This window comes from Neopelma chrysocephalum, unplaced genomic scaffold (genome assembly GCF_003984885.1).
Source record: "Neopelma chrysocephalum unplaced genomic scaffold, ASM398488v2 Primary Assembly neopelma1_44, whole genome shotgun sequence".
NCBI classification, from domain to species: domain Eukaryota; kingdom Metazoa; phylum Chordata; class Aves; order Passeriformes; family Pipridae; genus Neopelma; species Neopelma chrysocephalum.
This window is the reverse complement of record NW_020897703.1, coordinates 839,919-866,835: the sequence shown is the minus strand read 5'-3', so window position 1 is coordinate 866,835 and position 26,917 is coordinate 839,919. Positions and strand designations below refer to the sequence as shown.

The following is a 26,917-nucleotide window of genomic DNA, read 5'->3' as shown; positions in this document are numbered from 1 at the left end:
GCTCTACTCGTACATTCTTTTCAATTTATAACAGCCTGAGTAAAGCCAGAGAGCCATGCCCATGCTCAGCTCACAGTGCACATATTCCTGCCACTATGAACATGAGCTGTGTAATATCACCTGCTGGGGTGTTTTTCCGGGTTGATGTCTGACTCTAGAATAGCATGAGAGGGATCATCTTCCTCCCCTCTTCCTCCAAGTAAAAGGAAAAAACCGTCACTCTTTTTGGTGCTTGTCACCTCCCAGCCCTCATATTAACACATGCTGCAAATCTTTGTGCATGGGTCCTGCAGGAATATCAGGAAGCACTGACACTTCATTAGGAAAGAAACCACAGGTTCTGATCACTTAACATTCATACCTTTTCAGCTCAGTGGCTTGAGAGGCTGCTAAAGGTTTTGTGGTTTCCCTCTAACCACTTCTTCATTTCTTTTGCACCAAAAGGGATAAAAAGGTCTTAGTTCAATGCAAAACATTTGACTGCAAGGGAAGAAAAATCCCACCAGTTTCTTTACAGTTCACTCCAGCAAGAGCTGCACTACCCTGTATTGATCGAACCATTATCTGCTCACTCATATATACGGGAGAGGAAAAAAATAGAGGGGAGCCTGAATGACCTTGTAGAAGAAGAGAAAAAAAAAAGAAAACTTCAGGTACTTTTTGCAGTTTTGAAGTATAAGAACAGCCTCAGCTCTGGAGGCAACTGTAATAATCCATTCCTAAATGTTCCCTTTGCATCTTTGTTTTCATTTATTTCCTCTTTGGTACCAGCATTAGCAATACTGAAAAGTAGTGCATGACAACAAAATCAAATGAGATATTAGGCACAATGGCTAATTTGTACTCTGTAAATCTCCCCTACAAATGCTATTAGCTCTTCTTCCTGCTTTACTGATGCTTTTTTTTTCCTTTGAGAGCACAGCAAGTCCTTACAGCCAAAGAAACTCCCCAGTTTCTTCCCACCCCACTGTGACTGCCATGCCTGAAGCCCCAACAGTCTCCACATGGGCAGACCCAGCAAGGAAGGCCAGGGATATATTGTTTTGCAGTTTTCCTAAGGGTGCACTTTCAGGAAGAGCACTAATCTTCCCTTTGAAAAGTCTTTGAAATCACTTGAAAGAAAGCAACAAAAGGAAAACTCCTGAAAAAAAAAGCTGTGTGACTTTCTGCACACCACAGTTCCTTCAGAGTGGGTTTAACTATCAGTTTAATTACTTCTGCTTCCAACTTTTTTTTTTCATTTTTATATAGGTTGCACTGGAAATTTATGCATATTAGGAATGCTTCCTCAGTGAGCTACCTGAATAAAGATTCAAATAATAATACCACAAACCTGTGTACATTTCACTGCTAACCTCATCACAGAGTGCATTCAGCACACTAACAACTTTTATCATTAATGACTTAAAACCATAAATCCTTTGGATTTCAGGTTTCAGGTGTATTTTTGTACAAAAAATTCAAAGAGAAAGATAGGAATAAAGTCAAAGTGTAAGTTCAAGAATGAACCTCTATGTAAATTCACACACCTTCATGCTCAATAAATCAAGCTTTACTGTGCCAAGATCTAAAGAAGATCTAATTATAACTGACTGACTTTCACCTCTTGCCCAAAAGGAGCAGGGGTGACTCCCAACAACCCCAGTCCATGTAGGGTGAGGATGTACAAACCAGGACACGCTTCTCACCTCCACTTTGCCAGGCATACCTGCACCCAGGTATGCCCTGTGTGTGCTGTACGCCAAGCTGCTCTGTGCCTGCAGAGCTGTGCATGGCCTTGGCAGCACCGTTGCAGATTTTTCCCACACAGTAATTTCAAGTATAGCAAGGAAGGGAACCCTTTAGGGAATGCATGCCTGTTTCCTTTGCAGTTCAGATCTTATGTATCCCTGTCATTTAGATGAAAATGTTGAAGAAAATATGTTCGCAATAAAAAGGGGACTGGCTTACCTGGCTTACTTTTTCAATTTCTCTACTTTTTTTTTTTTTTTTAAACTTTGCTTGACTGACTCAGTTGTAACACCAACACAGAATTCTGGGTTGGTAGATTATTCCATATTATAGCAATTATTTTTAATAAACCATCTAAGTTTAGTCTAGTCTCTGTTAAAGATTAAGGCAAAATTCTAAGGAAGCAAGTGACACATTTTTCCTTGTATCCTTAATTTGAGATCCCTCTGCAGCAGCTGCTGTGGTGGTGTGACAGAGAAGTGGTACCTCAGCCCACCTGTACCACTGTGCTCCTATGCAAGAGGAGAACCTATTTATGGACAGGGAGAGCCTGGGGTGATATATTGCTGCCCTCTGAAACCAATGGCATCACACACCAGCTGGAGATCGCCCCTGTGAATCCAGTAGACATGCAGGTAGAGTTTTTTCATGGGAAAGGGTAAGGACGGGGACTGTTTCAGAGCCCCATGAAGGCAATCACCAATGAGAAGGAAGAAAGGATGGGAAGGGGATGGAGTTTAGGACCAACCCAGGTTAAGAGTCCTGTAGCAGGCTGGGCAGGTGCCAGAATTTCATCTACTAGGGACTGGATATTCTCACTGCTGAACTACATATTGCCCATCAGATGGGCAGAAAAGCTTGTCTTGAGGGGCACTTTGTCCATGCAAATATCCATCACAACTAAAACCACAGTTTCCACAAAGGAGGTGTCAGTTTGTTTTGCTGTTAGTCACAACGGAGCTCAAGAAAAGGCAACCATTTCAAACCAACCCACTCTTTAGTGCCAACAGAAGCAGAGGATTCCCAGAGGCACGAGACATGGGCAGGGTGTTCTTGGTTTCATCAAGCTACACAGTTCATGGCTTATGCCATGCTGACCTTGGGTCTGCAATGTTAAAGCAGTGATGATCAGTCCTGAGAGAGGGCCCATTACCTGCTTGTTCCTCCTTGTGAAATCCTGTAGGTTCTAACACCTTATCATCTCTTGGAAATGCCCACAGTTTTTGTTCTTCAAATTTCTGCTTCAAGCACATGGCTTCCTTCATCAGGTTTTGCCAACGGATATTTTAAAGGTTCCTAATATAAGATGAAGTGACTTGGAATAAAAGTGCACAGTCAGCATGCCAAAAATACCCTATTTCATGAACACAAGGTAGAAATGCAACCTACATCACCTATGAAAAAATTAGTTTGATTTTCTAGTTGCTTTTAACCCTTTTAAATACACCATACCCCAAAATATTTCATTAATTGCACATACAGGAGATAATATGAAATTTCATGGTCCATTGAAACAAGAACTGAAGGCCCTTTCATGGGATGCCATCTGAGAGGCTGTTTGCTGCAGACATGTTTTTCTTAACCACCCTCTTCTGCTAACCAGAGTCATATAAAGTGGAAAAAACAAGGAAGATCTATAGGGCTATAATATAATAAGACTTTTTGTTGCCTGTGCATCTTTAAATCCCAAAGAACTCTGCTGGAGTACATGGACTGCAACTGTAACATAGTCACACAGTGCTCGAGCAGTTCCTTAATAAATAGTTTAGGAAGGAGTAATACATGCTTATTAGATGTTTTAATAAATGTTTAATCAATTTTTATAGACCAGGATATCACTTAAAACCCTTTCATTCTCAGAGCTGTTGAATAGAGGGCAAGAAGGAACAGTGTATCAGAAATACTGGTTTTCAGTGACAATTTCAAATCCTCCCCCAGGCTGCTCACCACAGCCACTGTCTCCCCAGCCAATATATGTTGCCTTTGGAAGCTCAAAGGAACACTGGAATCCTGATACACTCCTGCATGCTAATCCTTGCAGTCCTGGGGGTGCAATTCTTACATAAAAGGTGCAATTTCTTACATAAAAAGCACAGCATTAGTCTTGAACCTGTTTATGGTACCATTTCACTCAGGCTAAGTATTCCCTTACTACTCAATTCTGTGGCCAGTTTTGTCCATCATTCCCCACCAGAGATTTGCAGGAGAGACTGTATCACAGGAAATGAATGTGTTCACTCCCTGATATTTGGCCTTTAGTTAACCCTATTCACGCTGAACTACAGTTGCCTGATAAAGAAATGGGTATCTTGCAGGCCATGCAAATTCAAACCATAGGTGGTATACTTAGAAAAGACAATGCCATTGCTTGTATGGGCCATTTCCCATTGGATATACGGGCAATTCCAGGCTGAGCTGCACAGCATGCAGCAATGCACTCACCAAAACTCAGTGAAGCAAGCACAGAAAGACAGATGGCTGCAGAATAAAACCTGACCTGTGCTGAGTATACAGCATTGGGTTGTATACTTGAGCATCTCACAAATCCCTTTCACAGATTAAAATTACTGGTCACCTTTGCATCTCCCTCTCTAGCATTTCTTGTAAATTTTCAGGTCTTATTTGAACTTCATGCTTTGTACTCCTGCCCCTTTTGTGCAATCTCCTCCTCCTGTCCAGGCCTGCTGGTGTGGTATAAATGCCTTCAGCTCAGAGGAGCAAGGTCAGGCTGAGGAAGTTGCTTTGCTGTGGCAGCAGAGGTTCAGCACATACCAATTTGCTTTGTGAATGAGCTCTCAGTGTAACCACTACTCTTTTGTTTTAAAATTTATTCCATCTTGCAACAAATGAGGATCCTTCTCGCAGGAGCTTCCCTTTGGCTGATCCCTGCTAACACATTTAGTCTGTGTCTTGTTGCAAGTATCAGGAGGTCTTAATGTCTGTAATGCATTTATTTTTTAAGTGCTCCATGGAAGTGGGAGCAGAGCTATCTCACAGGGAGAGGTGGGGTTACATAATGCCCAAATTACTGCTGCCTGCATTTCTATGACTGTTTGGATCCACATGATCTGCCCCAGGTCAAACAGGAGGTTTAAACTTATGGGAAGAGTATCATCTGGTCATCCAAGTCAGGTTGTATACCCGAACCACTAATGGTCTGTTATCTTCTAAGTCCAGGCTTTCTAGTCTCAGTCTTTAAACTCCTTGTGGTAGAGATTTCTCCTATGCCAGGAAAGCATTTTAGCTTTTCCCACAAACAAAGCCCATGCCTGTTAAACAGCTATACTACTACAGCACAGAGAATGAGACAGAGAAAGGCTTAGGCATGAGTTTGGCAAAGAACACAGGCCTGAAAGGAGGTAGGAAATAGGCTGAAAAAATATGAAGGACATGAAAACTTCAGAGAAACTCACTCTAATTCCTGGGAAATTTCCCATTTTTGGGGTATTTAGAAACAAAGCAGCTTGGAAGCACGTGCTATGTTAGTCAAATAATATTAGTTAAAAAATAAGGTTCTCATTTTCCATGCCAACAAATGAACTTATTTCATTAGCAAGACTCCTCAGTTTTCAGCACAGACATTCAAAGTTGCCAGAAAGAGTCTGTCCTGCTCTCCCAGTTTCCTTTAAAATGAACAGAACGTGGCCATCTGAGTCCTTAGCAGGCTTTGAGCCTTTCAGGGAGTGAAAAAATCCACACTTGCCTTTGAGGCAGCACTTTACAGTGTCCCAGAGAGATGATTTCCCAGCCCTAAAGCAAATGAGGTCCCCAGCAATTAGCGGCAGACATCCGCTCCACCATGCAAGGGGAGACGACAGCACTGGCAGCAGATGGGACAAACAGAAACACTGATGCAGCCCCAGGGAATGAGATCCCTGAGAGGACTGTCTACATCTCAGTTCCCCTGTTAAGACATTTGCTAATGAAGGAGCTGGATTATGTTTTACCACATCTTGGCCAGGGGTGTAGGCTGAATGGCCACAGACTAAGGACAGATGGAGAGCAAAAGGGCCTTCTCCAAGTACCTTCTCTCTAATGAAGTGAGCTAGCCCCTGAGTTTCTTTGGGAATTGAAATAGTGTTACCACTCTGGAATAGGCAAATAAACAAAACAAAAAGGCGGTGATATATTATTCTAAATCCTATTATATATAAGAAACTAAATACAGACATTCTAGAAAGATTTACATAAATCCTGGTAACTGTCATGGCAACATCCAGCATTTCACTAGACACCTTTAGCATCCTAAACAAAATCCATACAGTGGATAAAAGTGATTTTTCCTTGGCTGTTTGTCATTTGCAGTCAGTGTCTCCTGCTGTGTGATAATCCACACCAGGTTTGTTTTTTTTTTTATTGCAGCATCAAACGTGACCATTTCACAATTGGCCCTGACTGATCAACCTCTGATTTGGACTTGAGACTCCACTGCCAGTGAGTCATGGCAGAGAGAGGTGCAGTGCTGAGAAGCATGCAATGTGTTACAGGTAGCTGCAAACCATCTTTCAAAGCTCAGGGCAGAAGGTGACTTCTCAAATGTGGAACACATCATTTTGCCCAAAGTTCCATCAAAGCTAAACCAAGCTGTAAAATGGGGGAAACACATGTGACCCTATGCTGAACAACCATGTCAGAGGTGTTGGGGCTCAGTATTTGCTGCCTTCAGCCCCGTGATTTTTGGTAGGCAGCCTGAGCTTACCTGTCACATGGTGGGGACTGACCCCTGTGAGCCTACCAGGGGGTAGGCTCCCTGGTAGGGCAGTTTGGGCACACGGCACTTGCTGATGGAAAGTAGAAAACAAGCAGTAAACTGGTCTGATTGGACCCTCTACCTGGAACAAGAAGAGAAATGGCCATCCTAAAACATGATTACATTGCTAGAACTCTGCCCATGGTGTTTTTAGTATTACAAGCATCTGGTGAAACACTTTGCGGTATCTTCCTGCAGACAGGCCTCTAACCTAAAGCAATGCGCTTCCTAAAAACTCTGGTGGGAACTACCCTCACCCAGTCTGAATTCAGCTTTTAATGTGTTTTGGAAAAGGATTTGAACTCATAAATCTGTAGGAACTACAAGAATCATTGTAAAACAGCATGGAATTGAATGGGATTGATCTGGGGAAGTAAGCTGCCATTAACACTGGTATGCTGGGGCTGTTTTAATTACTGACCAAGTCTATAAAACACTGAATTTCAAGGGAGTACAGACTGTAAGTAGGCCACATTGCAGTCTCAAGCCTGCAGCCTCTTGTTTTTGCTTGAGAAGAAGTACTTTTCTCACATGCAGTAGCACTGCAAGTGATGGTTTTCAACTTATACAGAGTGAAACCAAAGGTAGGGAGAGGCTACTTCTAAGAATGCCACAAAAAACCAGGGTGTAACCCTCAGGGAACATGTCAGAAATCTGGACAATTTTCTCAAAACAGAAAAACCCCCAATTTTTAATATTTTGCTTTTCTAAAAATAGAAGGTAAGTGTCAAAATTTGGCTACAGCTGGGATTAGTGACGGACATTCTCTGCCATGCAGCTGCCTTCTAGAAGCCCCTGGGCCCTCCTATCCCCTCCCAAACCCTGATACTTCCAGGGAGGAGAGGATGACAGTGTCTCTTGCCCCAGTACCTAACTCCCAGGCAGTGCAGCATGTTTGGCCTGAGGAAGGCTTTTTGAATGACACATAACCCCACAGACTGGGAGAGAGCATCAGTAGACGAGGCACTTCTGACCCCTAATCTGCATTAGTCTGCAAACAAGGCACTGCAGGATCTAAGCACCCTGCAGGGATACCTGCCCCAGGGCCCAGGGAGGGACCTGTCACCTATCACCAGTGAGGCTGGATGCCACTGCCTGGGATGTGCCAGCAGGCTGTCCCCTCTCTCTGTTCCTATACAGGTGGGCACAGCACACACCACCTCTGCCCTGCCTTCCTCTGGGCACCCGCCAGCTCCAGAGCCCACCTTCTTTTAGATCTGTCTGTTATATATCTGGACCTGCAATTTTCATCAGAAAGAGAATCAAGCCCTGTACAGCACAACTCCTGTGCTTGTGATGAATGCTAAGTGTGGGTTTAAATCTTATTGCTTGTACAGGGTGGTTTGCTAAAACAGGAGGGCTACGACTCCTTAATTATGACTTGAAGCCATTTACACATTGATGGTTAAGCTCCACCAAAATGTCTCAGCATATGATCCCTGTCCTCCGCACAATTCAGTGATGGCCCTTGTCCAAAGAGCTGTACAACTGGAGAGAAATATGGAGGGGGGAGAAGGTTACAGCCCAAAAAACCCCAAACAAAACAAAAACAACTTACCCAGTAGAGAAAGCAGAATTATCTCCATCATTACTTTACTGATACCAGCAGATGCAGAGCCTATTGCTTCTGCCACATCAAGCCTGTGCTGTCCTCAATAGGGTTTCTAAGACAAAATCCTCGCTTTTGATGTCTGCTATTATCACCCAACAGATCAAATGACAGGAATGAAGAATACTAAACATCACTAAGCAATCAAGAAAATACATAGAAAAAACAGGACAGACTGATAGCAAGCTTTTTAGCCAGTTATTTACCAGAAGAAAGAAAAATGATAACAGCTGCCTGCTCTTTAGCTGTAATATAAGTAAGGAGAGGAAAGTGGTTTCACTATGCTTCTTGAAGAGAACCACCACCAGGAGCAATACCCTTTGGCTGCTTCCTTCTCAGGGGCAGGACCCAATGCTACAGCTTCAGCCCTCTGCCCTGCTGAGGTAACCCAGGGGCTCTGCACAGAGATTTATCTTCTCCTTTTTACAGGGATCAGCCTAAACCCACTCAGTTCTTTGTTTCATCTGGCAAAAATTGACTGGCTTTAGTCAAATGAGTAATCCCAATGTTTGTAAATTACTGTGGCACGCAGCGGAGCGGTAAAGCACATTGATCACAAAGCTGGCGAGTTCACCAGAGAGGACAGAATCCTTATGAATCCTTTTATTTTTACAACCTTTCAGTAGTAAACCCTTCCCACCAAACTTACAAACTATGCCTGGTATTGTACGTGCAGACAATAGAAACACAAACTACGCTGGAAATGCTTCAGACAGGCAGAACCCTGCACACTTCTTTTCAAGCTTGATACCATAAAGAAGGGCTACCAGAGTCTGCAAAGGCCATTTCCTCAGCTGCCTGCTTTCTATGGACAGTGATTTTTTTCCTCCTGTTATAATGCAACAGGCTCTGAAAAAATTCAGACTCAATTTCCCAGAGGTGCAGCTCTGCTACACAGGAGAGTGCAGTGAGCAGCTCCATAGTAGGAAGGAGCCTGTGCAGAGAAGGTATGGATCCTAATGAAGATTATTGCTCACCTATTCTTCATCTCCTTAACAACTGCATCTTTTACAGTACCTGAAGACTTCACTTATTGAATATGTTTTAAAGGTGGCCTGAAGGACCACCACTCTTGCTAAATTAATGACAGAAGGACCTTTAAGGAAGTTGCAACAGGAGAGGAAGACCATAGCAACCAGGGCTTGTAGGAAAAGGCCCAGCCCATGAATATTAGTTACAGGATGAATATGATGTCATGGCTAATAACCACGACTGATTTGTTAAAGCACCCAAAGATCTTTAGGAAAAAAAAAAGGCAAAAGCAGGAGGTGATTTTAAGACAGTGGGCGATCCCTCTCTAAAGGGTTCATGAATGATTAAGGGACTTTGCAGACAACTAAGTCCTGTGGGAGACTAAACAGATGGGTTTAGGGACCCAACAACTATTGATCAAAATGTGGCCCTTCCCGCAGTCATTACTGATAACCCTCTGAGAGATCTTTATAAAAAGTACCTGCACTTTCACAAAGTGTCATGTAAGGAAAAACAAACTATCTTTTGCTGTGATCCCATTTAGCCCACATTGGGCCAGACTACAAACCTGCAGGCTTTGATGAACAGGATTTATTCCATTAAACACCTTAAAAATGACCTATCATTTACCTACCATGTGCTAGATTTGATAATCTTTTTTATTCTTTTTCTTTTATCACTTAGAGAGAGATTTGAAGTTTGCGCTTCGCAATGAGTTACAGATTTGCAGCAAAGTGGTGTTTGAGAGGTGTATTTGTGAAGGCTGTACTCAAAAATCAAATGCCTATGACTGTCATTACATTTGATCTGTCTATATCTTTAGAGATGCTAGATTTTTAATAACACTTCTGCGTGTTTCCTATCCCAATAACAGACTTAAACCACTCTGACAACTAGATGGTGATGACAGCATTTAGTGAGTGGAAAGCTGTGTTAATTTTTCAATCCACAATACACAGACATGAGATATGCGGAATCTGAACTGCTGTTTTTCTGCACAAAAATGCACAAGAGCCACAAATTGCACCAATCAGCCGTTACTGAGTCTGGAGAATCAGCAGTCAGAGGTAAAAAACCAGAGCACTGACTGCAATACCACTGAAGTTAGGAGTGGCCTAAACGACCAAATCATAACAAAATTTTACTACTTCACTTTTTTTTCAGATGTTTTGAGACCCTCACTTAAGAAGCTTTTAAACAGGGAAAGGTTTTAAAGTAGTAAAGGTGAGAGGAGAGAGGGAGGGCATTTTTTAAAAATTTAGGCCCTTGATGTTTGCTCTATTACAGCAACCCAGGCAGGGCACCAACAGAGCTTTCTGGGGAAAACCATAGGTCTGAACACCCTAAAATACTCAAAATTTTGCTTTTAATTCATATCTGAATTTATAGGCTAAGCCTGACCTCATTTAAGCCAGTTTCATATATTTTTTTATTATCAGTACTGTCTTTCTTCCAGCTAGTAGCAGACAGTTCCCAGAACAGAAATACAGCAGGGCAGCCTCCATGCAGACGTGAAGGTGTCACATGAAAATATCAACCCATACAGTTTCAACCGCATGCAAGCAAATCTTTTATTGAAGAAAATTCAGTCCACACCCATTCTTGGCTCTCCTGAGGATAATTTCTTCTTAAAAACAAACTACATCCAGAACAGCAAGTGCACCCCCTGCTCACAGAGGGCCCTCTCTCCCAAAGCTGTAACATCACTCAGATTCTGCAGCCTTTAACCAGCAAAAAGGGCTTTGGATCACAGTCTCCCACTCATGACTTTCCACAAAGTCACAATTCCCTCATCTCTGACCCCAGAGAGCTGCAGTCCAGACAGGAACCTTTGCTCTGCCCCAGTCCAGCTGACAAATATTCTCTCATTTTTTGTCCTTGTAACCTCTGAGCCAGCAGGACCTGAAGCTCAGCCTAGCTCCAAGTATTTAAGATTTACTCAATTGAAAGAAAACCATCTGGCTCTTTAATCAGGTGATCTCACTGGTAAGACAGAGAATAGAGACAAAAGCTTTCAGGCCCAGGGAATGGGATTGCACAGTGGAGCCCCAACACCAATGACAATCTCCATGAGTTGTCACAGAGCCCTCAAATTCTATGTCTGTTACCAACATTATGGATCCTGCTGCTTTGGAAAATCCCAAACATGGCTACAGGTAACCTCATGAGTTTTCAGTTTTCAGTCCATACAGGAAAAAAGTCTGATTCAGATACCCATTTAATTTCACTCACCTCCAAATCTTTTCTGCAAGATGCTCTTAAATCACTGACCTCCATTTTTCCAGTGATAACAGTCTTTGATTAACAACTGCAAGGAGGAATAAAATCAGAAAAGATTTAATTAAAAACACATACACACAAGCAAGCACATATTTAGCCAAGACATTTCTACTGAGTCAGATCTAGGGTCAAGAAACCAATAAATGCTTTCCTCTGTCTGTACTACACTGTGTCCTTCTGCACGTTACTCTCAGATATCCACCACCTCCTCTTTCATGCTTGTATGTGCCCTGAACTTCACTGAACTCCACTACTTTTTCATCTCTTAAAAATAGATTATTTGATTTTATAACAGTTTTAATTTCATGAGAAAGGAATAGAAAATGAGGGTATTCATTTCCATGTTAAATGAAACCACGAGTGTTAGCTTCCCTTCCCTAAATTCACCTGTTACCTCTGCTTGGACTTCGTATCAGCAACCACTCCCTGAGGGACAGCCCAAATGTTCACCATTCTGATCAAACAACGCTCCCACTCCTGCTTATTTATTTTTTTTAAAACAACACAGTCAGCATTCATAAGAGCTCTGGAAGCTGCATTTTGCTGAGTAAAGCACCAATGTGTGTGAGTAGCTCAATATCTTCCGTAGTTGTAATCGCCATGGATTACCTTGCTAACACAGAATTTTAAAAGACCTTGCTTTTTAAAATACTCTTTCAGAGTTAAAACATCTTGGACATTACACCATAAGGTCCAGGCTCTTTTATTTTCGTTTCTTAACGTTTATATATGCTTTGGAAAACATTTCAAGGATTGCTTTTGCAACTCTTTTTGGCTAAATACATTAATTAAACTAGAAATCAAAAGTAAAATATAGAACACCAGTAGAATCTTTAAGAAATTTAATCCACTTTTCTACTGTCCTTTGTAATCACAGAAGAACATTCCTGATTTTAAAGGTCTGAGAGAGTCATTACATCAATTACAAGGGGCAACAGACTTCAAATTTTCATTGGTCAAGGCACTGTATAAAATTAACCATAAATGCATCCTTGCTGTTGTCCTCTGCCTCATGTTTAGGTAACAGACCCCAAACCATAATCTTTGCCTCTCTGAATCAAGTTACAGCAGAGAGTGAAAGTGCAGAGAGATAGGTCATGCCCTCAGCTGCTGTGAGTTGCCGCTCCACTGAGGTCAGGCATCCTTACCAAGCCCTACAGGATCAAAAACTGGCCTGAAATCCTTTCAATTTATTAATATATAATGCTTTTGTCACAGTTCTTAGAAATGCTGGTGATGGAGCAGGTCTGTGCGGTGCTGGGGGCTGTGAAAATACAGCCTTGATCCCTCACAGGAGATCCGAGTGTTGTACGCTCGGGAGAACAAAGCACGGGGGGAAAACAGGGACTTGCTAGAAGTCTGTGGAAGCAGGGAGGGGGTGGGTACCAGTGGATGCTCAGGAGGTCTAGACCTGCACCCTTGTTAAAGAAGGTGAGACATCCCATCGGGTGCAGCCAAGACACTCCCAGAGTGCTGTGCAGCAAAGGTGTGATGATCCACACTCAAACTGACATGACAGGTTCTGGCCTGGCTATGCCCTGACCTGAGCACATAACTAAATACACTGCAAATCTGGGGGGAAAAAAAATTATAAGAATAGACAGAGTATGAAAAATTCTACAATAAAGCCCAAACCAGTTGTTTTTTTCCCACTTCGTTTGACTGCTCTATTTAGCAGGAAACAAAATTTTTTTAAAAGGAGGTGAATTAAACTATAGTTTGATTGCATTGAGACAGAAGGCCTCAGAGAAGGGTTTCTGGGAAAGAAGAGTTTGATTTTTAAGTTCCTGTACCACCTGCTATCAGTGACAAGAAATGGGATGTTAGTTTTATGAGCAAAATGTCAAACTCTGGCTTTTTCTCACCTTAAACACCAAAGAAAGAACAGTTACAGCATTCAATTTGGTAGTTCTAAAACCTCACATTTGGAGGTATTTACATCATTTTGGTTCGTAAAGATACATTATTTCTGGTGTCTCTTTTCCAGGAACATTTGAGTTAAAAAAAATCAAATATTGCCACGGTCCGAAGGGGAAAGGGAATGGGACGCGGCACTGCAAAGAGGGTCCGGACACAGGTGAAGGGTGAAGGAGCAATGCCACTTTATTGAGGGAGAGCAGGGACTTAAATAGGGTAGGTCTGAGGGGAGGATTCAGAACTGGGGAGGAGCTTGGGACTGACAGCCCAGGGAGAGTCAGGATTGGGAGATAAGGGAGAGGTAGGTGTAACTCTGGGGTATCCAGGGGAAAGGGCCAATGGGAGCTCACTCTGCACTGCGGCAAATTCCAGCCAATCAGTGTCAGAGGAGCGGGAAAGCAGGGGAGAACAGGGGAGTAAACAACTTTAGGCGGGAAAGTCTGAGGGAGAAGAAGGGCTAATATGGGGGTACATCAAAATTTCATAAAAAACCAGCAGCAAACAGGGGTACAACAGTAGAAACACATAACACAATAAAAACTGGGGAGCAACAGTCAGTCTGGTGAAAAGTCCATCAGGTATATCCACAGTCCATTCAATTTCTGTAGAGCTCCCTCCACGCTTTGTATCTTTCCCAATCGGATTCTGGTTTCTCCACAAAATATTTCTTTTTCCACTGTTTCACACATCTGCCCTAATCGTAAAATACATGGATGACAACTTTATGGACCAGGATGTAAGGCAGCCAACTCAGAAAAATGTCCTCCTTGATCTGCTGCTTTTCAACAGAGTGGATCTTGTGAGAGAAATGGAGATTCACAGCTGTCTTGGCCACAGCGACCACAAAATGATCGAGTTTAAAATCTCTATTGACAGGAGGAAAAGTGCCAGCAAAACCTCAACTCTGGACATGAGGAGAGCAGACTTCAGGCTGCCCAGGGAATTAGTAAGTAAAATGCCCTGGAAAAATGTTTTTGCATGTGCTGGGGTGCATCAGTGCTGGTCACTTTTCAAACATCACCTCCTGAGGGCACAGGAGCAGGCAATTCCCAAATGTTGGAAGTCAACCAGGTGAGGCAGAAGGCCGGCTTGGCTGAGCAGGGATCTTCTCTTGGAAAAAAGAGAAGAAATAAGGAAAAAAAAGGAAGGTGTATGCCCAGTGGTAGCAAGGCCAAGTGACATGGGAAGAATTCAGAGATGCTGCTTGCCATTGTAGGGAGAAAATTTATGCAGCCAAAGCTCAACTGGAGTTGAAGCTGCCAGAAATATGGGGGACAATAAAAGGAGTTTTTTCAAGTGTTTTAATGGTAAGAGGCAGTGTGAAAATATCATCGTCTTGTTACAGGATGGGGTTGGTCACCTCACAGACAGGGACACAGACAAGGCAGAGGTGTTTAACGCTTTCTTTGCCTCTGTCTTCAACACAGATGATGGACCAAGGGGTCTCAGTGCCCTAAGCTGGAGGACCATGACTGTGAGAATGATCAACTCCCAGTCGACCCTGAAATTGTGTGGGACCTGCTGCTCCAGCTGGATGCCTACACATCTATGAGGCCTGATGGGATTCATCCCAGAATCCTCAAAGAGCTGCTGATATCATTGCACAACCTCTCTCGATGTACTTTGAGCAGTCTTGGGAATCCAGAGAGGTCGCACCTGACTGGAAGCTGGCTAATGTTGTCCTGATTTTCAAGAAGGGTGAGAAGGAGGACCCCAGAAACTACAGGCCTGTCAGTCTGACTTCAGTGCCTGGTAAAGTTATGGAGAAGATTATTCTGGGACATACTGAAAAACACCTCAAAGACAACACTGTCATCAGTCACAGCCCGCAAGGCTTCGTGAGAGGAAAGTCCTGCTTATCAAATCCGATTTCCTTCTCTGACAAGGTAACCCACCTAGCTGATCATGGGAAGCCAACTGATGTAATCTTTTGGATTTCAGTAAAGCTTTCAATAGTGACTCTCACAGGATCCTTCTGCACAAAATGTCCAGCCCAGAGCTGGATAAACACATCCTGTGGTGGGTGAGCAATTGGCTCACAGGTCGAGCACAGAGGGTAATAGTGACTGGGGTGACAACAGACTGGCCACCTGTTTCTAAGGGGTTCTGCAGGGCTCCATCTTGGGCCCTGTGCTCTTCAACATCTCACAAATTACTTGGATGCAGGACTGGAAGGGACACTGAGCATGTTTGCAGATAACAAAAAACTGGGAGGAGCTGTTGACTCCCTCAAAGGCAGGGAGGCCCTGCAGAGAGACCTCAACAAATTAGAGGGCTGGGAATCACCACCAAGGGAAGTTCAATAAGGGGAAGGGCCAGATTCTGCACCTGGATGGGGCAACCCCTGATGTACGGACAGACTGGGAATGAGATGCTGGAAAGCAGTGCCAAGGAAAGGGACCTGGGGGTCCTGGTTGATGACCAGTTGGCCACGAGTCAGCAGTGCCCTGGCAGCCAGGAGGGCCAACCCTGTCCTGGGGGGCATCAGGCAAAGCATCACCAGCCGGTCGAAGGAGGGGATTGTCCTGCTCTGCTCTGACCTGGGGCAGCCTCACCTGGAATATTGTGGCACTTTTGGGCACTGAAATATAAGAAAGATGTCAGGGTATTAAAGAGAATCCAAAGGAGGGAAACAAAGATGGTGATGGGCCTTGAGGGGAAGCCGTGTGAGGAGCAGCTGAGGGCACTTGGTCTGTTCAGCTGGAGAAGAGGAGACTGACAGGAGACCTCACTGCAGTTACAACTTCCTCGTGAGGGGAAGAGGAGGGGCAGGCACTGATCTCTTCTCTCTGGTGACCAGTGACAGAAACCAAGGGAATGACCTGAAGTTGTGTCGGGGAGGTTTAGGTTGGATATTAGGAAGAGGCTCTTCATCCAGAGGGTCGTTATGGGCTGGAACAGGCTCCCCAGGGGAGTGGTCACAGCACCAAGTCTGACAGCGTTCAAGAAGTGTTTGGATGATACATGGTGTGACTCTCGGGGCTGGTCCTGTGCAGGGCTAAGGGTTGGACTTGATGATCCTTGTGGGTCCCTTCCAACTCAGCATATTCTGTTATTCTGTAATAAGAACAAAAAGTGGGAAACAATGTACTCTTCTTGCTAGCAGAAGTTGTGCATTGAAGTTCTCCATGTTGACACAAGCATCAAGTAGAAACATATTAATGCCAGATAATTTCTGATTTTAATATTTCTTTTCCCTTTTCTTTAAATAAATAAAATAAATAAAGGCACCAAAGCAAAGGACATACAGTGACAAGATCCTGGAGAAGAAGAGTAAAAACTGTCCCTCCAGCTTTTGTAGCTGCAGCTGCCAGAAAAGACACCCTGGCAACATTCAAAGTGAGGGGTGAGATTCTCCCATGAGTAGAGCAGCTCAGCAGAGGTCTCATCACATCTGTCCGCTGCTATACCTCCCTCGTGTGCCAGGCTACCCAGTCCAAGACCTGCTTAGGTCTTGCCAGAAGATACTGCTCCCCAAGGAATTTCCTTCAGTTGTCAGTGGCTCTCATTCAGAGGCAAGCTGTCGTCCATGAAATCTGAACAGCAGTAGCTCAATTCCCCACGCATCGGTTGTGTCCGATCCAGCTTCTTAATTCACTCCCAAGTGCAGTTTCTCCAGCTGAACAAAGCCAGGTTCTGCATGCTGGAGCTCTTGAGCACAATGCTGGGGTTCAATTTCCCTGGAAAACTTCCTGAATGTGTGAAGGAATCACTGGAACAGGCCACCAGAGACTGGAGCTGCTAAAGGAGCATGTCAGATCCAACTTGTAACATAATGCAGGGAACAATGAATATTTTCAAGCAAGCCAGAAATTTTTTTAAAAATCTTCATTCTCCAAAACACCTAAAGGTATTGACTAAGTGCATTTCATAAATCATGCATTTCAGGACAGAAGGTTTTGGTCAGTTTTTCAGACTGTGCTTCTTGCTGATGCCATACCATAGGAGCTTATACATAGTGTCTATATCCAAAAACAAGTTTGAGTGACCTTTTTCAGTCATTTATATTATCACTATCTGTACTGTAAGTCATGTCTAGTACTGACATGGGGAAAGTAAAAAGCTTTGCATTAGGAAAAGTGGAAAGTACATGCTCAGATCTCACTTTGGAATTCAGAGTGACTCCAAAATAAAGGTCTGCAAAAATAACTTCTACTCAAGTCTGTGCACTGCATACCATCCATGTCCCTATAGATACGTCGGTGGCACCACATATTCATGGTGTTACTGTGTTATGGGTTACTATATTTTCCATCCTACACTGTCTTGAAGCATCTTCAACAGCTGTAGCATATGATGATCCAAAGATGACTCTATTTCTTAACCAGTTTTTTTTCTGCAATTTGATAGCAATACTGTGAAGAATCCCTTGAACCAGAGCTTACCTATGGAGCAGCCTACTAGAGAGGAGAAAAAAACATACAAGAAAGGAGGGGAAAGACAAGCGATTAACTTTGAATCCATAATATTAACAGGATCTTGATGAAATCACTTCTTTGGGTCCCTGGGACACACCAGGGATGGAGTATATTTGCTATTGTCATGCCCCAGTCTTTTAACCTTAAGTCCTGACAATATGAAGGGTAGATAGGGATGGATGGATCAGGAAGAAGGAGCAGAGAAGATATAAATGAACTTCCCACAAAACTCCAGCATAATTAGATCAAGTACTTTTGTTTGTAAAGTAATGAGCATAGAAAGAGAATGTCCTACTTTTCCTGTCTTGCAAGGGCCACAGGAGAGGGAAGGGGAGCAGACTGGCATTGCTGCAGGATTCCCCACAGCTGAGGAAGAAGGCAGCAAAGGGGCCTCAAGAAAGACACAGAAGAAATTCCTAGTACAAGCAGTGACAAGATAATCTTTCACAAGTTTGATTGAAAGAAAAATCTCAGTTCTGAAGGACACAGAAATAGCTAGGAAAGGACAGTCTTATTAGGAGGTATAAGATATGCATATTCAATGAAAAAAATCAATAACAGGGTTACTCCATTTACCACAGCCTCAAGGCTAGAGTTACTTAAGTACACAGAATTTACCAAGATTATTTCATTGATACAGTACTTGATCAGTAATTCAATTACCATGCACAAGCTTACATCAAACAGCTCGACATTGAGAAGATCTCTTTGGCATATTTCCCAAAAGTGAACCTTCATGCATCTTTCATATGGCCAATATAATTAAATTTGCGTGTACATGTAGCAGAACAAGCACTTTAAGTAATAGGACATAATCCTAACAGCAGTTATTCCTTTTTTAAAAAAAAGAAAGAGAAAAAAGCACTTCACTCCGTGACAAAAAAGAGAAAGCATGGAAGGAGAGAAGAAAAGACAGGAGCGAGAACATACCATGCACTGACAGTAATGAGGACCAGTCCAAAGGCTGCAGTGGAGCATGGATATCCTTACATTGCACCGGGATAAGTTTTACTAGGCCAAGAAGTCTGTGATAACCAAACATCCCGTGTCTCCCTGTTACTCTCCCAGGCCCCTGTAGGTCTGTAAAGCTGCTCTTCCCTGAAGTGTGGCTTTGCACAGCCTCACCCACCCCTGGTCCCAGGCATGCTCCAGCCCTGCACATGCTTTGACATTCTTCCCCTGAACAACACCAAAAAAGGAAAAAGGAGCTCAGAGACGCCAATTCAAGGTTCCAGTTGCCGATTCCTTTCTCAGTCAAGTGTATTGCAACAGAACTGTAACTTACAATCTTAACTGAGTTAAATTCTGGCACGAAAACCATTAAATTTTAATCTATTTGAGGAAACAGAGATTTATTTGATACATATTCTGTTTTAGCAATGCTGCATTTAGGTGGTTAGAATTTAATGGGAATATATTCCTCCAAAGTCCTCCCATCTGGATTATATCATCTTTACTACAAGGCCTTTGTCTGCCAATCTGTAGACCTGAAAGTGATTTCACTACTTTCATCCAATGAACTAAATCTTCTCTTTCCCTTTCCTTTGGGGTTTATTTTCTCTCTTTCCCCCCCTTAAGGCAAAGGGTGAGCAGAGGGTTAATAATAATGAAAATCTGCATGTAATACTTATGACAACCTTTAGTTTTAAAGGCCACACTTGATAAAATTTATAAGGGCTAAAGTGCTCATAAATTTTACAACCTACTGCACACTTGCAAATTTATATACATAGAAAGAACCCAGTCACCCACGTAGCTGCAGCAGTCTGAGATGTACAGTCCCCGTTAAGTAGATGGCTTGTTCAATATTGCCTGTGACTATGGGAGATGTCTACAGTCATATTTGTTTCCAGATTATTATGTGCACTAATGTAGTCATGGGGCTGAAACATTACGGGCAATTTTTCCTCTGTCTTGCTTGTGTGATTCTCTTCACTAAACACAGTGAAGGAAAAAGGACTAAGCTATGAGTAAGGATTGTGGTGATCTACCATGCTGAGACATAACAGCCACTTTCACGGGCATGCCATGGCTGTTCTCACACTTCCCTTGCCTCCTTGTCTGAACCTCAACAGCCTGAACAGGAAAAACCAATATATCCACTAGGACTTTAAAACTACGGGTTTAGTTCCAGCATCCTGCAGTAGCCTTCCCAAAACCCCTGCAAGTCAAAGAAGTTATCAGGGACAGACTAGATGCACTCTCCTTTCTGTTTTTATTTTGCAGAGGTCTTTGACAATATTAAAGGGAGAATTTTAGAGTAACACTTCAGTGTATGCCATGCAATGCTCTCCTCCAGGCAAGCTTATAATGGGCTGTAAGGACAACCATGAAAGGATTTGAAAGACCCAAACTCCTGATGGAGCCAGTACACGCCAGCTTCTCTAGAGCAAAGCATGAGAAGTGCTGCAGAAAAAGATTCTGCAAGAAAATTTTCTTCCTTATGAAGGAACTTTCTTCCTTTGCCAAATTGTTCTGTAGCCTAAACCATGAGGGCTGTCCCTCCAAAATCTCCCTGGGTTCTCCCATTTTCACTACTAAACATTTTCTTCCTCATAAAAGAAAAAAAATATTGTCCTTATTTTGCTAGGAACTGGCTAGCCAAGATATCTGATGGCCCTGAGTTCTGCCAGGTAACACTGAGACAGCACCCCTAGTCAGCAAGTTTAAAGAACTCCATTTTTCCTTATTGATCTCCTGTATTCTCCAGGCAAAATGCTTGGTGTGTTTGTGTACCACAGAGATGAAGGAGGTATTGCTGGGAAGAGCAAGGATCACAAACTTCCCAAACCTCAGAACATTTATTAAGTGAAACAAGTAAGATAATACCTTTATGTATCTATATTTCTCATCTGTACAATAGGTATAATTATTCCGTAATGGGTATAATCCTAGTAACTATTCCTAGTCTATTCCTGAGTCTTGCCGGTCCATAATAAGGACCCCTAGGTGAATAATATGGGCTAGCCATGTAATATTTACATCTCTAGAACAATTTGGGAGAGAATTACTGTAAATTGTATCATATTCTACTGTCCCTATTAAAATCCTCCTTTCAGGGGATTTTTGTCCCTGAGATTTTAAGCACAGCGGTACTCCATTGTTATTACAGGAAGGCAATAATTAGTTCATTAGCAGGGTTCACAGAAATGACCCCAGCATCACCTTTTCTTTCTGTTTTGCACAGGCATGTTTTAAGCTGTGTGCATCTTGCCTCCTAAGAAGCCAGAGACACCGTATGAAATCCAGCAGATGGAACAGTGCAGTGGTAGGGCCTGCACCTTTCACATTCTTAGGGTAAGACATAAATCAGTGGCCCAAACTCACCAAGTGCTGGGATCAGAATGACAGTCAGACCTGAGATACACGGGTTCCTCATTTAACTGGTGATATGTGGGGCTACACTGCCTTTATGTCCTCTGGAACTGGAGAGAACCAATCAAAGGCCCAAGAGTTTGCTGGGTCCAGTGGGCAGAGCAGAAGATGACCTGCAGACATTTATTCCTTTCACATATCTCCCATCTGTGCAGGAGCAGGGCAGGCCCTTTCTCCTGTGGTACGTTTGTGTGCAGTCCAGTACCAAGGCACTGCAGGTTCAGCTGCAAAACACATGCACAGCAAACTATGCTGGATCCCACTGTGCCGTAGAGTGAATGTAAGCCAAAATCTTCCAAAATCACTGGTGATCTCAGACCATATCTGTTCCTGTATTTCTCACTGAACATCCCTTAGAAGAAAGTGACTTCGGAAAGCACAAAGCACCCAGAAGTGGCAAATCAGACATTTGAGCACATCTCTCCACAGGCATGTGAAGTAGAGGCAACCCAACATCACTGATCATAAAAGCATAAGAAGATCCAGCATATGGTCAGGCCAAAGATTTGCTCCCAGTCCCCTTCCTTCAGGAGAGGCCACAAAAATCTCAAGCTAGGAAATAATAAATAACCCAGTCACACTACTGTTCACCCCTCAGCAAACAGTTTCTTCAGGCTGTAGCTTCACCTTACAGAGATCCTGCTGACATGGCCAGATGAAGGACCCTGTCCTCTCCATCCACATCCAGCATGTCACACTGTTGTGCAGCAAGACTGTCCTATAGTGTTGATAAAACTGTGTCGTAAACAGGCAGGAAAAAATATCCCTCCAGAAGGATGTAAAGAGCCAAGAAAAAGTAAGATGTGTTGTTTGTATTTTTGGTCTTCGGTGTGGTATCATATGTGTTTGTGACAGCAAACCTGAGCTCATTGCAGTTGGGGTGATGAAAATGGAGTGGGAACCAGCAGGAATTCTCCAGGTTGATATGGTCCTTGCATACTCTGCATGATGCGATTAAAGCCCTTTTTTTTCTTCAGAAAGTGAAATCTGTGCCACGGTAGGAGGGGCCTGACCACAACCACACAAATGAGAGGACAACAGTCTATGGTAGCGATAACTGTACCTGCCAAACTTACACCACAGCAACAAAATATTGCCTCTGCTTTTGCTAGCTGGTGGTAACGCAAATGGTGCCACCCAATAAAAAGTCCCAGATATGGGAGCTCATAGCTCACGTCCTGGTCAATGTTACCTCGAGTCCATCAGAATGGCAGCATACCTTTCAAGGAAATTGACCCCATCACTTGTAAAAAGAAAGCAAATCCTCCCTCCTGATGTATTTTTAAAGGGTTTAATACACTGTGTCTCAGATTTAAATCAAAATGTCTAGATGATACTTAATTTCAGGCTCCCTCTGTGAGCTCCTCACCTTCCTCCCTGTGGCAGCTGCTCCACATGGATTTGCAGCACAATATTGAACTTTTTGTTGTACTCCAGCTTACACCTAGTTGAAAAGGGTCACAGGGCAGGAAAGCTTTGCTCAGCAGCCCTCCCAGCAGGGCCATGCTGAAGGACAGGCTCCCAAGCTGACAGCGCTAAGCTCCCTCCTCTCCAAGAGCACATACCCAGTTCTCTCATGAATGAATCCCTGCTCTTTATCACACCTCCCAGCTTGAGGACTCTCGTGCACCAGCACTCAGGGAAGTGCCACTTCTGCACAAATAACAAATAACTACTCAACTGTTCATTGTTAACAAGCCGAAAACAAAGACTTACAGAACTTGAGCTGTCCTGGGGCCTACATAATTTAACTGCTGGGCCCTGCATCTCTGCCTCATGTGTCACACTGGGACTCAGGACCCCGTTGCACCCTAGAACAAAACAAGGAAAAGTCTACTGAGTCCCAGCCCCACTGGAGGGAATGTGCTGAAATCAGCTTTGACAATAGGCTGCAGAGAAAGCCATTCCAACCACGAGATAGCCATCCAGCTGCACTGCTTCCTGACCTTTCCAGGTAAGCCAGGTACTACAGTTTGTACTGTTAGCCACGTAGAATTTGAACATATGTTTCCCACGCTGCACTGAACCCCACTGTGCTTTATAATCACTCCATTTGCAGGAGTGCAAACCTCAGCTAGTGCACAGTTTGCACATTAAGCTCAGAGTCGTTGCTGTGACAGTATCTGTCTCTACCACTGTTAACTGAGTGGTCAGATTCCCAGAGATGTGAATATGCTCCAAACAAAGCCTTAAAGCAAGGGTAGGCTGCTCTATATGATGCTCAGCAAAGCATGCAGTCTTATATTAATGTCCTTCCCAGCTACCACCCATTTAGCAGTTGCTCCTTTGCTGCAGGAGCACGAAGAGGGAGTCACCTTATTTCCTGCAAGGTACACACAGGCTATTGCAGCTTAGCGGCTGTGAGGTCGCTCACTCAGCACCACAGCCACATCTGGAGGCCAAGGATGGGGACAGCAGCCTTAGGACTTTATAATTCCAGCTTTTGCCAAGCAATAACTGCTTCTATGGTAAGGGAGAAGCAGGTAAGATGGGGCAGTAATTCAGTGAGAGTCCCATCAGTCAAGCTAGCAGGCAGCATGATCATACTGCGGTTGTGCTTACTGTTCAAGACAAGGGAGCCAGGCAAAAAAGCAACCACAGCTCAAAAGGCAATTTCCTTCTATTTAAAAATAAATACAGAGGACCAATTTAAGAACTTAATTAACAGGTTTTCTCCTCAGGATTGGATCCAATATCACATGGTTTGTTTGCAGATATCTAAACTAACGATCCTTCAAAAACCAGCTTCCTGGGGCATCATATTGCAACGCAGAGCACTGCCTGGGAAGCCACCCTGCCCGCCACAGCTGGGCCTCTGCTGAGCCCACCACCACATAAGCAGTCCCACATGCACCCAGATTTGCATAAAAGGAGTAGTTATCAGCAATTAGGCTTGCCAAGGCAAAATTCTTCAAGGCCGCTTTACAACTAGTGACAGATGTAGTATTCCCAAGTTTGAGCTATAATTTATTCTTATCCTGGGCAGAAACATAAGGAAAACACATTGTGCATTTTGCAAAGCCTCTCATTTAGGCATCTGAAAAATAATAAAAAGGGGGAAGGAGGGAAGATGAACAGGGACTAAAAGAAAGAATAAACTGCAGGCACAGAGCCAGAATTTAATATTCAGCAATGGTGACAAATATCCAAACTGATTTGCTCCTGAACAAGTCAACTTTTACCTGTTATTCACACCAGAGGATTCCAGCACCCCATATTTCCCAGCTGTACTGTACCTTCAGGGTTTAATCACAGGTAACAACCACAGTGTGGAGGCTTTAACACAGCTGCATTACAAATTAGCAGATCAAACCTGACCAGCCTGAGAGGGAAGTGAAGAAGGGATTGTAACACAGAGTAAACCCATTACCATCTAGGACATGAAGCATCACTCTCTTCTCATGCTTCCTCCACCCCTGCCATAAACCCAGCACTAGAGGGAAGCACAGGCTGAAAAGCCACCACAGTCTGCAGGATGATCCTGTGGCTCTGGGTGTCAGGACATCCTGGACCTGGTGAAAGTCCCTCACACCTTGCCTGCAATTCCAGCTCTCCTCAATACCATTCCAGCTCAGTATGCAAAGCCTGTGGCAGAAAAGGTGAGTGAACTGTGCCAGAAATTTCTGCAGCAGCTGTTGCGTGTTGCATGTAATCATAGGATAATTCAGGCTGGAAGAGACCTTGGGAGGTCTCTAGCCCAACCCCTGCTCAAGCAGGGTCAGCAACAATTTATGACGAGGTTGCTCAGAGCTTTAAGATCCGTAACACCATATCAGCATCACCATGCTGCATTATTTCCAGAAAGTAATTATCTCTCTCTTTCCTCACAAGAGGAAACAAAGCTGAGATGAGGAGTTTTCTTTCATCATCTCTCTTTAGAGAAATGGGGACCCTTGGTGGCTGCCCAGGTAGCCTGAGATCAAAAATCCTCTGAGGCAAAGTCCTCCTCCTGCTGCACAGAGCAGTCCCTAGGTTAAAATTTGCATTTTCCTTCTTTCAGGAGGGTTTCCAGCGGCAGAAGTGGTGTGGCCACTGCTCAATTCAACCAGCTGATCTGGAACAACCAGCCCACCGAAGTAGTAAACCATGTGCATGTGGCAGGAATTATCCTAATTCCACTCATCCCACTGCAGGCATGTGGCACTTAGGACCTATTCTGACAAACATGTCAGAAAGTTCAGTTCAGTGTTAACAAGGAAATCAATAATGAACAGAAGCAAGAAGACAGCAAATCTGGACAACTTTCTGATGTCTTTGAAATGTAACCAAGTCAGGACACATTTCTGGGGAATCAGAAATCATTCTGGTCTGATGATGCACAGTGGTAATGGAGAGGGGTTTATTGGTTTCTGCAGGCTTTGGACATCTGTAAGTCAAAATCCACTGCATATTTCAAATCATTTTTCTATTTGATAGAGCATAAAAGGAACCCGTCTGCATGTGACATGCTGTTCTGTTGCTGGGAGAGACTTTTTCCCAGTTTCAGATGCTTTAAAAAGGCACTTCAGCACCATAGATGCTTTCCCAAAAGCTGATTCCAGTGTAACTCTGTGCACGAGCTCCAAATCATGGTAAATATTATTAATACTGCAACATTATGTGCTCAAAGGTCACAGAACACCAGCACTAAAGCCTAATGTTCCTGGCACCCTATCCACTCTGCATTTGAGCAGGACAGGTTCCCTCTCAGCCCTGTGCAAACACAAGGAGGATGCACAAATGCAAACTCACTGGGCAATGAAAGTGTCCCCTGGGGCAGACAGTTCCAGCAATCTCAAACACTGACAATCTCAAACACTGTGGTCCTGGGCCAGGGAGCCACAGAGAGTCACTCAGTGGGAGTGAATCCTGCACCCATCAGTCGCTGCTAGTGGATAGAGAGGAATGGCACATGGTCCAAGATTTTCAACTCTGTGGAGATTTTTCACTGCTAAACTCAACGGGTCTCTCCACCACGTACAAACTTCATTCCTCAAACACCTCATCAAGCCTATTCTAACTTTGCACAGCCACATGCTAAATGTGGCTAAAGCCACATGCTAAATGCAACAGTCACCACTGCTCAAACTGCTCAGGAAAAGGTTTTTAGTATGTACAGACCAAAGCAGCATTCTCCAAGCCTTGTTTTCAAAAACAGGTGAACAGGCTTGGGTAATATAATAGCAATTTTACAATACCAGCCCTACAGCTGTGTTTGTAGAGAAGATCAACCTAAGCAATTAAAGTCTGACAAAATTATCAGCAGCTAAAAACAGCCTTGCAATTTCCTGGAAACCATGGTAAAGAAAGCACTACCTGACACATCTATCGTAATTCACATGCAGATGTTCACAGTTTTCTTCACACCCTGGATAAATACTAAAGATATTTTTGCTTCCAGGTTTTGTTACCTCTCACCTATCTGTGGCTGTCATATTTTGCAATGAAAACAAGACAACATTTCCCTTACAGGTAAGATACTATGAAGTTTAGTATACATAACATGTAAAATCAATTTTCCCTGACACAAGGAGCAGTTGTGTAGCTGACAAACTGTCCTTATATCTTGGTGTCAAAAAAGAACAGGAGCTAAGAATGGTCAAGTACCTCTCCACATGGGGCAGCAGGCAGGGATCCTCCTCCTTGCTCCACAGCAACTTCTCAACATATGCCCTGGCACTTTCACCATCCCAGGCTACACTGCTGCCTAAGCAAGAGCCTAATCTTTCCTCTCCTCCTTGCAAGAGTTTTTCTTGCTGCCTTTCTCTTGACCCTTCATAAAAAGCAGGAGACAAGTCTTTAATGAATTTCCTGCAGGCCTGATCCTCTTTTGCATGGTCAAGCCCTGCACAGGATCAAAGATGTTTAGTTTGCCTCTGCAAGTGG

The 26,917-nt window shown here is 43.5% G+C and overlaps 1 protein-coding gene across 1 annotated transcript in view; it reads right to left on the bottom strand.

Moving 5' to 3' along the window:
- The window catches only part of CPS1 (carbamoyl-phosphate synthase 1), a 330,044-nt gene that overhangs the window by 41,249 nt on the left and 261,878 nt on the right, over window positions 1-26,917 (bottom strand). Inside the window, exon 48 of the transcript XR_003533439.1 lies at window positions 11,295-11,370. The gene's annotated coding sequence lies outside the window, so the exon portion shown is untranslated. The remainder of the gene's footprint in view (window positions 1-11,294; window positions 11,371-26,917) is intronic.